Source organism: Salvelinus sp. IW2-2015, linkage group LG7 (genome assembly GCF_002910315.2).
Source record: "Salvelinus sp. IW2-2015 linkage group LG7, ASM291031v2, whole genome shotgun sequence".
NCBI classification, from domain to species: domain Eukaryota; kingdom Metazoa; phylum Chordata; class Actinopteri; order Salmoniformes; family Salmonidae; genus Salvelinus; species Salvelinus sp. IW2-2015.
In genome coordinates, this window is record NC_036847.1 from 25,464,612 (window position 1) to 25,473,985 (window position 9,374).

At 40.5% G+C, this 9,374-nt stretch overlaps 1 long non-coding RNA gene across 1 annotated transcript; it reads right to left on the reverse strand.

Annotated features, from left to right (window-relative positions):
* Positions 1-8,118: 8,118 nt before the first annotated feature.
* On the reverse strand, positions 8,119-9,031 carry LOC139028013 (uncharacterized). Its single transcript, XR_011480147.1, has 2 exons — positions 8,918-9,031; positions 8,119-8,648 (listed from the first exon to the last, which is right to left on the reverse strand). It is a non-coding gene; the product is annotated as an uncharacterized lncRNA (long non-coding RNA).
* Between the last annotated feature and the right edge of the window lie 343 nt (positions 9,032-9,374).

Sequence of the window (9,374 nt, forward strand, 5' to 3'; positions counted from 1 at the left end):
CAATCACAGAACAACAGCAAAGGACCTTGTGAAGATGCTGGAGGAAACAGGTACAAAAGTATCTATATCCACAGTAAACGAGTCCTATATCGACATAACCTGAAAGGCCGCTCAGCAAGCAAGAAACCACTGCTCCAAAACCGCCATAAAAAAGCCAGACTACGGTTTGCAACTGCATATGGGGACAAAGACGTACTTTTTGGAGAAATGTCCTCTCGTCTGTTGAAACTAAAGTAGAACTGTTTGGCCATAAGTATCATCGTTATGTTGGAGGAAAAAGGGGGAGGGGCAAGCCGAAGAACACCATCCCAACCGTGAAGCACGGGGGTGGCAGCATCATGTTGTGGGGGTGCTTTGCTGGCAGGAGGGACTGGTGCACCTCACAATATAGATGGCGTCATGAGGCAGGAAAATTATGTGGATATATTGAAGCAACATCTCAAGACATCAGTCAGGAAGTTAAAGCTTGGTCGCAAATGGGTCTTCCAAATGGACAATGACCCCAAGCATACTTCCAAATTTGAGGCAAAATGGCTTAAGTACAACAAAGCAAGGTATTGGAGTGGCCATCACAAAGCCCTGACCTCAATCCTATAGAAAACTTGTGGGCAGAACTGAAAAAGCGTGTGCGAGCAAGGAGACCTACAAAACCTGACTCAGTTACACCAGCTCTGTCAGGAGGAATGTGCCAAAATTCACCCAACTTATTGGGGAAGCTTGTGGAAGGCTACCTGAAATGTTTGACCCAAGTTAAACAATTTAAAGGCAATGCAACCAAATACTAATTGAGTGTATGTAAACTTCTGACCCACTGGGAATGTGATGAAAGAAATAAAAGCTGAAATAAATAATTCTCTCTACTATTATTCTGACATTTCACATTCTTAAAATAAACTGGTGATCCTAACTGACCTAAGACAGGGAATTTGTACTAGGATTAAATGTCAGGAATTGTGGAAAACTGAGTTTAAATGTATTTGGCTAAGGTGTATGTACACTTCTTACTTCAACTGTACTTAGTAATAATTAGTTGAAACAACTAGATCTTTTTTTTTACAGAGTAGGATTCTCTATGAAACACAGCTATTTTACGTCATAAGATGTCATGTAAAAAATATATTTTAGAGTCAAAAGAAAAGGAAAGCCTGAGGTGTTTGAAGTATTATTACAGAATGATGTAAAGAGGATATGACAAAACCCGAATTGTAGAAGTTTTGTTGTGTGTATGTGTGTTTGTTTGAGTGTGTTGGGGGCCTGGGAGTGGGGCATGCATATGAGTAGTCATATTATTTCTTAAAAGGTGCTGTTCTTATATGTTTACAATAATTTTAAAAATCTTGCCATTACACAAAATATTACTTTGAGGACTAAGTGTATCTTGATGGACATTGAATCATGGACGTTTCTGATTGAAAGTTTGAAATCCACAGAAAATGCATTTTAATCAACCATTTCTGTGGTGAGGGAAGCATTGCGTTAAGGCGTCTGAGAGAATTATGGAATGACATACTGTACATGTTGTCAGTATATGTAATTGCAATCCTATAACATTCTTTTTATTTTAAATGTATTTTTATGCTGTCTGTTTGTACTGACCTGTGTGTGTGTGCCGACACATTATGCACATTGTCTTCATCCTTTCCTGATGTTGTGCTCCTTTAACTGATGATCTATTTTAAAGCTTGTTGCCATCTTGCCCAGTGTATCATGTACACTCTTAGAAAAATAGGTGCTCTCTAGAACCTGAAAGGGTTCTTCAGCTGTCCCATAGGAGAACCCTTTGAATAACCATTTTTGGTTCCATGTAGGTTCCTTTCCACAGAGGGTTCTACATGGAACCAAAAAGTGTTCTCCTATGGGGACAGCTGAAGATCCCTTTGGAACCCTTTTTTTCTGTACAGTATATGGGCCTAACTAACACAGGATGAGATGCTGTGCAAAAGGGGTGTGATATTGTCTTAATAATAGAATCATGCTTAAGAGTTGCACCAAAGCAGTGGTTTCAAACCGGATTCGTTGCTCTCATCATCCACCAATTTCTAGAAAATTTAATTGGAGACTTCAGCTCTGATTCATTCTGATGAGACTTGTAGTGATCTTCTCAATCAAATAGATTTATTTTCCACCATTGCTTACCGTAACACAGTTCCGGCCTTTAAGGAATTGTTGAGTGAAACGGAATAGCTGCCTATTGTTGAGTCTTCATCTTTGGCTTCCTATGAATGGATTTAGGTATGGGACCACTGCACTAAATGAACTCCAACCCACTATAATGATATGATTATTATGTTTGTATGTGTCTGTGTGTGAGAGCAGAGGTACAGTATGTATGACTGAAAAGATTGATTGAGGTTTGGTTGGACTTCATCTCAAAGCTGTGATAATTACTCTTATGCTAACTGTTGCCTAAAGTGGACAAAACATTTTATACAAAAAATGTAAATTAAAAGACACATAAAAAATAAATAAAAATATGACTCCTGTTTTTATATTACGAGGTTCTACATTTCTCTGTGACTCTTGATCATTGTGGGGTTAATATCACTCATTGTCTCTCCCAGGTGGCTTTCACTTATGCTGTGAAAAGGACAGAAAGTCATCAACATCTTCAAAAGCCATTCAGGCGGATCATTCACCAGTGACTTCACCCTCTACCTGAATAAGATCTAGGCTGAAGACTGCAGCGGCTGGACAGCACCAAACAGGAGAGGTATGGGACACTGACCCTAATATACACTAATACTTGTAGAAAAGTGAGTTTTATGTCTTGATCTCTCCAGGGCCAAAGTGACACATGAATTTGGGTAGCGGCAAGGACGACCAATTCTATCCAACTGTGTAGGTTCAAGCGAAGCCATTTTATCACTATACTGACAGAGAAGTTCTATACTGAATTAAAATATAAATGCAACATGCAACAATTTCAAAGATTTTACTGATTTAATAAGGAAATAAGTCAATTAAAATAAATTAGTTAGGCCATAATCTATGGATTTCACATGACTGGGAATACAGGTATGCATCTGTTAGTCACAGATACCTTAAAAAAAGGGCAAGGATAAAAAAAAACTGTCAGTATCAGGTGTGACCACCATTTGACTTATGCAGAGTTGATCAGTCTGTTGATTGTGGCCTGTGGACTGTTGTCCAACTCCTCTTTAATGGCGGAGTTGCTGGATATTGATGGGAACTGGAACACGCTGTCGTACACGACGATCCAGAGCATCCCAAACGTGCTCAATGGGTGACATGTCAGGTGAGTATGCAAGCCATGTATGAACTGGGACATTTTCATCTTCCAGGAATTGTGTACAGATCCTTGCGACATGGGGCCATGCATTATCATGCTGAAACATGAGATGATGGCGGTGGATGAATGACACGACAATGGGCCTCAGGATCTCATCACGGTATCTCATTGCATTCAAATTGCCATGGATAAAATGCAATTGTGTTTGTCGTCCGTAGCTTATAACTGCCCATACCATAACCCCACCGCCACCATGGGGCACTCTGTTCACAACGCTGACATCAGCAAACCACTCACTCCACGACGCCATACACGTGGTCTGCGGTAGTGAGGCCGGTTGGACTTACTGACAAATTCTCTAAAACATGTAGTAGGCGGCTTATAGTAGAGAAGTTAACATTATATTATCTGGCAACAGCTCTGGTGGACATTCATGCAGTCAGCATGCCAATTGCACGCTCCCTGAAAAAACATCTGTGGCATTGTGTTGTGTGACAAAACTGCACATTTTAGAGTGGCCTTTTATTGGCCCCAGCACAAGGTGCACCTGTGTAATTATCATGCTGTTTAATCAGATTCTTGATATGCCACACCTGTCAGGTGCACATTTATCTTGGCAATGGAGAAATGCTCACTAACAGGGATGTAAACCAATTTGTGCACAACATTTGAGCGATATAAGCTTTTTGTACATATGGAACATTTCTGGGTCTTTTATTTCAGCTTATGAAACATGGGACCAACAGTTTACATGTTGTATTTATATATTTGTTCCGTGTAGTATCACCAGGACAAGTCATCATAGTAACCATGGGTTACTGTGTTATATTAATGGCCACTAGAGGGAAGGATTGAATCAGTTTTAAAGTGCTGCATCCCAGCTTGTACTGTACTGCAGCCTACTTCTATCTACCCATGTCAAAGGCTGTCTATACATTTGTGTTGAACACAGCCCTTTGTTTTGAATGGACAAGCTTATGTCTATTTTAATTCTAACAAAAAGCATAGAGTCTCTAGTCTCGTTTTGTTTTGACTCCGTGATAAATCTGCACTGGCAGCAGATTATTCAAAGCCCTACCTTTTTCTCTGTTTATCAGCAGCATGTTCTCTGCTACACTGTGAAGCCACGTCTCTTCCAAAGGTCTCCATTGCAATTTGATGGAGTACCAAAAACACTGGTCATATTGACACGGTCTACTGCAGCAGAGCCTCAAGAGTGATCCCTGTAGTGTATTTACACATCAGACACAAACTGGGAGAACAACCTTAAGCCACCACCAGACCAGAGCCCTGGCTTAGTTTTTAAAACTTATTTTTTATTGTTAAATTCCAACATACAGGTACTGCACTGATTGTTGTTGAAAAATAAGACACATAACCTAAAGCAACAAATACATACATTTTTCCATAACATTTTTAGTGTAAATAAAAACAATAAACCTTAACCAAAACATAAAGTGACAACAACACACACAGAGTGGTTTGGGTTGTGCACATACTTTGAAGGAATCAGTTAATATATACAGTATCAGTCAAAAGTGTGTACACACCTACTCATTCAAGGGTTTCTTTATTTTTACTATTTTCTACACTGTAGAATAATAGTGAAGACATGAGAACTATGAAACAACACATATGGAATCATGTAGTAACCAAAAAAAGTGTTAGATTCTTCAAAGTATCCACCCTTTGCCTTTGACAGCTTTGCACACTCTTGGCATTCTCTCAACTAGCTTCATGAGGTAGTCAGTCACCTGGAATGCATTTCAATTAACAGGTGTGCCTTGTTAAAAGTTAATTTGTGGAATTTCTTTCCATCTTAATGCATTTGAGCCAATCAGTTGGGTTGTGACAAGGTAGGGGTGGTATACAGAAGATAGTCCTATTTGGTAAAACACCAAGTCCATATTATGGCAAGAACAGCTCAAATAAGCAAAGAGAAATGTCCATCATTACTTTAAGACATGAAGGTCTTAAAGTAAGTAAGCGGAACATTTAAAGAACTTTGAAAGTTTCTTCAAGTGCAGTCGTAAAACCATCAAGCGCTATGATGAAACTGACTCTCATGAGGACCGCCACAGGAAAGGAAGACTCAGAGTTACCTCTGCTGCAGAGGATAAGTTAATTTAGAGTTAACTGCACCTCAGATTGCAGCACAAATAAATGCTTCACAGAGTTCAAGTAACAGACATATCTCAACATCAACTGTTCAGAGGAGACTAAGTGAATCAGGCCTTCATGATCGAATTGCTGCAAAGAAACCACTACTAAAGGACACAAATAATAAGAAGAGACTTGCTTTGGCAAGAAACATGAGCAATGGACATTAGACTGGTGGAAATCTGTCCTTTGGTCTGATGAGTCCAAATTTGAGATTTTTGGTCTTTGTGAGACGCAGAGTAAGGGAACAAATGATCTCTGCATGTGTGGTTCCCACCGTGAAGCATGGAGGAGGCGGTATGATGGTGTGGGGGTGCTTTGCTGGTGACACTGTCTGTGATTTATTTAGAATTCAAGGCACACCTAACCAGAATGGCTACCACAGCATTCTGCAGCGATTCGCCATCTCATCTGGTTGGGCTTAGTTGAACTATCATTTTTGTTTTTCAACAGGACAATGACCCAAAACACACCTCCAGCCTGTGTAAGGGCTATTTGACCAAGGAGAGTGATGGAGTGCTGCATCAGATGACCTGGCCTCCACAATCACCTGACCCGGTCGGAACTAGAAGCACAAGCATTTCGCTACACTCGCATTAACATCTGCTAACCATGTGTATGTGACCAATAAAATTTGATTTGACCTCAACCGAATGGAGTTGGACCGCAGAGTGAAGGAAAAGCAGTCAACAAGTGCTCAGCATATGTGGGAACTCTTTCAAGACGGTTGGAAAAGCATTCCTCATGAAGCTGGTTGAGAGAATGCCAAGAGTGTGCAAAGCTGTCATCAAATCAAATTGTATTTGTCACATGCGCCGAATACAACAGGTATAGGGTTAAGGGCTTGTTAAGGGCTTTACAGTGAAATGCTTCCTCACAAGCCCCTAACCAACAATGCAGTTTTAAGAAAAATAAGTGTTAAAATATTTAATAAAATAAACTGAAGTTAAAAAAAATATTATAGTAATAAATACAGAAAATAACAAATAATTAAGGAGCAACAATAAAATAACAGTTGCTAAGCTGTATACAGGGAGTACCGGTACAGAGTCAATGTGCAGGGGCACCGGTTAGTCGAGGTAATTGAGGTAATATGTACATGTAGGTAAAGTGACTATGCATGGATGGATAATAAACAGAGTTGCAGCAGTGTAAAAATGTGGGTGGGGGGGGACGTTGCAAATAGTCTGGGTAGCCATTTGATTAGCTGTTCAGGAGTCTTATGGCTTGGGCATAGAATCTGTTAAGAAACCTTTGGTACCAAGACTTGGCGCTCCGGTACCGCTTKCCGTGCTATAGCAGAGATAACAGTGTATGATTAGGGTGGCTGGAGTCTTTGGCAAATGTTATGGCCTTCCTCTGACAGCGCCTGGTATAGAGGTCCTGGATGGCATGAAGCTTTGCCCCAGTGATGTACTGGGCTGTACGCACTACCCTCTGTAGTGCCTTGCAATTGGAGGCCAACCAGTTGCCATACAAGGCGGTGATGCAACCAGTCAGGATGCGCTCGATGGTGCAGCTGTAGAACTTGTTGAGGCAATAGGCATTGTCGTGCCCTTTTCACGACTGTCTTGGTGTGTTTGGACCATGAGCGTTTGTTGGTGATGTGGACACCATGAGCGTTTGTTGGTGATGTGGACATGTACTGTAGGTCCACTTGCGTTTCAGAGTGGTACAAATGCAACTGCAGAAAGACCAAGTTCCTGGTGGTATTGACATGATGGTCTCGTCGGAGTGATTGCAAATTGTAGGGCATAAGGTTAAAATAACGTATTCACCGATTGATCATCCAGCCTGTTTAATCCAGGATGGCATTGAGCAAGGACGCCACTAGAGAATCATGGATAAGGGGGCTAAGCCTCTTTTAGGTGGGTTTGGGCATACTCCCCCCAGGTTTTTTAAATGTATTTTTTTAAAGCCCCCACAACGTCTTTTCATCATGTATTTTTAGAGTAACAACGGGTGCAAAATCTATCAAAATAAGGTTATTTTTGGTGAAGGTTGGCTAAAAGTATACCTGTCTCATAGTTTGTGGTAAGTCACTGATCTAATATGACTTTCTTAAATTCTATCCAAATAAAGAAATTAAAGTCCACCCTGTCCCCATCCATCCAACACCAACAACAAAAGGCACAAAAATGGCTGTACTATGTAGCCAAAATTCTTTTTGGATTTTATTTTGAGAGAGAGAGAAATGAGAAGACATGCTGGTCATATTATACCATTAGAGTTYCACCCTTTTGTTAATTGTTGCTAAAAATTAACCCAATAATTCAGACACATGGAACAGTATAATCCACAATGGGGCAAAACTAAATTCAACTAATGAGCTAAATAAAAAAAGTAAAAACAGAAATAATTAGGAATAAATATAACAAATATTACAGCCTATATTACAGAACTGCTCCTCCTGCTTCTCTCTTGATGCTTATTTTGTGTGTGGACACATCAACGCGTACCTCCTATTTTTGTTTAAACTGATCAAATCTTAGTTTTTCACTGGATTGTCTTTCGGCAGAGCTGCTGGCACTGCCTCTCTTGAAGAATATACATATATCCATCTAACGTTAGTCGTTAGCTAGCCTACAGTCGTGGCCAAAAGTTTTGAGAATGACACAAATATTCATTTCCACAAAGTTTGCTGCTTCAGTGTCTTTAGATATTTTTGTCAGATGTTACTATGGAATATTGAAGTATAATTACAAGCATTTCATAAGTGTCAAAGGCTTTTATTGACAATTACATGAAGCTGATGCAAAGAGTCAATATTTGCACTGTTGACCCTTCTTTTTCAAGACCTCTGCAATCCGCCCTGGCATGCTGTCAATTAACTTCTGGGCCACATCCTGACTGATGGCAGCCCATTCTTGCATAATCAACGTTTGGAGTTTGTCAGAATTTGTGGGTTTCTGTTTGTCCACCCACCTCTTGAGGATTGACCACAAGTTCTCAATGGGATTAAGGTCTGGGGAGTTTCCTGGCCATGGACCCAAAATATTGATGTTTTGTTCCCCGAGCCACTTAGTTATCACTTTTGCCTTATGGCAAGGTGCTCCATCATGCTGGAAAAGGCATTGTTCGTCACCAAACTGTTCCTGGATGGTTGGGAGAAGTTGCTCTCGGAGGATGTGTTGGTACCATTCTTTATTCATGGCTGTGTTCTTAGGCAAAATTGTGAGTGAGCCCACTCCTTTGGCTGAGAAGCAACCCCACACATGAATGGTCTCAGGATGCTTTACTGTTGGCATAACACATGTTGCGTGTTACGTCATCTGTCTCATGTATAGCCTGGCACAGATAGCAAAGCTACATTAAATACAATGTTAATTAGACATCATCGCCACATAACTTATGTCAAATTTAAAAGACGTTACCGTTAGCTAGCTCGCAACGTCTGTTACACTGTAACTTACAGGCAACCTCACATAAAAATGTATTGGTTAACAAAGCTTTGATTATGACCAAAGTCTAAAGTAGTGAATACTCTCTCTCTCTGTTCTAACTTACCACAAATTTACATCGTAGCCTATCTGCATGAATCCGTCCTGTCAGATCCTTTTCCTGTCTGTTTACTGTTAGCTAGCAGTCTCAAGCCACAGCAGTAGCTAACGTCAACCAAAATGTTAGCTACAAGTAGGCCTAACGCTTCGAACACACCGGCTGTGTAATTGCATCACTGCTGCGTAATTGCATCACTGCTGCATAACATTTTGCGCAGCTAGGCAACTATACTGATGCAGGTACCTTTTGCAAATGGTCGCATGCGGTTGGACACATGGAAGAGAGAATAATTTTCGCAGTATCCTCAAAACCGTGTCTTTTTGACACAACTGCTGACAGCTACAGGGACACAAACACAAAAAAATGCTGCTTGGAGACAAGTGTCCAYGATAGTAGGATTGCCAGGTCAGTTTASTAGTGAGCTTGTGCTAGATGTGGCTAGTTAGCGTTAGCTAGCTAGCTA